Source organism: Parus major, unplaced genomic scaffold (assembly GCF_001522545.3).
Source record: "Parus major isolate Abel unplaced genomic scaffold, Parus_major1.1 Scaffold717, whole genome shotgun sequence".
NCBI classification, from domain to species: Eukaryota; Metazoa; Chordata; class Aves; order Passeriformes; family Paridae; genus Parus; species Parus major.
The window spans coordinates 9444-11095 of record NW_015379601.1 but is presented as its reverse complement, the minus strand read 5'-3'; positions in this window follow the sequence as shown (position 1 = coordinate 11095).

The window sequence follows — 1652 nt, the reverse complement described above, 5'->3', positions numbered from 1 at the left end:
TCACCCCAAACCTGGGGGGGGGGGGTGAGACCTCTGGGACCCCACCCAGGGGTTTGGGGAGGGCATTTGGAAAGAGACCCCCCCCCCCATTCCAACAAGGGGGGAGTGAGACCCCCGGAGCCCCCAGACTGGGGGGGTGTGACTGAGACCCCCACCAGAAAAACAGCTGGGGGGGTTGGGGGTCTCAATCCACTCCCCAGGAGCCCCCACCCCCAAATAACTGCGGCCCCCCAAAACAAGTGCCCAACTCCCCTGGGGCAAAACCCCCTGGGCGACGCAGGGAGGGAATTTGCCCCTACCCCAAATTTTGGGGAATTTTGCCCCAAAAGAAGGGGGTTCATAGGGGGATTAATATTGGGGGGGGCCCAGAGCGCTCCTGGGGGGGCGGAACATTCCAGCACTGTGGGGGGTGTGGGCCTGGCACCAAGTAGAGGAAAAAAAGCCTAAAAATAGCAAAGCATCCCAATTCTGACCCAAAAAAGAGGTTGGAGGGGGGAGTCTCTTCCCTGCCCCACCCCTGAGACATTCCAGGGTTCCCCCAAATTCCCGGGGAGGGGAGGGGATGAGTTTGTTGAGGGGGGTCTGGAATGGTGGGAAGGGAGTGGGAAAATGGGGAGGGGGTCCCGTGGGGTTTGGGGAGGATCCTTCTGGATTTTGGTGTCCCTGTCCTGGAAATGCCTCTAAAGGAACTGGGATGGCTCTGGGGGATCCCTGGGGGTTTTGGGGGTGTGTCTGGGGCTCGGGGGTCCCGTGGGTCGGGGGTCCTGTGGGTCGGGGGTCCCGTGGGTCGGGGGTCCCGTGACTCAGGGATCCCCTGGGTCAGGGGTCCTCTGGCTCAGGGGGGGATGGTCCTGTGACTCAGGGGTCCCCTGGCTCAAGTGTCCCATGGCTTGGGGGTCCCATGGCTTGGGGGTCCCGTGGCTCAGGGGGTCCTGTGACTCGGGGGTCCTGTGAATCGGGGGTTCTGTGGCTTGAGGGTCCCCTGGCTTGGGGGGTCCTGTGGCTTGGGGGTCCTGTGACTCAGGGGGGTCCCCTGGCTCTGGGGTCCCATGGCTTGGGGTTCCCGTGGCTCGGGGGGGGTTCCCGTGGCTCGGGGGTCCCGTGGGTCAGGGGTCCCATCACTCAGGGGTTCCTGTGGCTCAGGGGTCCCGTGGCTCGGGGGTCCCGTGGGTCAGGGGTCCCCTGGCTCTGGGGTCCCGTGTCTCAGGGGGGTCCCCTGGCTCTGGGGTCCCGTGGCTCGGGGGTCCCGTGGGTCAGGGGTCCCATCGCTCAGGGGTCCCGTGTCTCAGGGGGGTCCCCTGGCTTGGGGGTTCCCTGGCTCGGGGGAGGTCCCGTGGCTCGGGGGTCCTGTGGCTCCGGGGGGGTCCCCTGGCTCGGGGGGGGTCCCATGGCTCGGGGGTTCCCGTGGGTCAAGGGTCCCATTGCTCAGGGGTCCCGTGGCTCGGGGGTCCCCTGGCTCGGGGGTCCCGTGGCTCCGGGGGGGTCCCGTGGCTCGGGGGTTCCCGTGGGTCAGGGGTCCCATCGCTCGGGGGTCCCTGTGGCTCGGGGGGGGTCCCATGGCTCGGGGGGGTCCCCTGGCTTGGGGATTCCCGTGGCTTGGGGAGGGTCCCGTGGGTCAGGGGAGGTCCCGTGGGTCAGGGGTCCCATCGCTC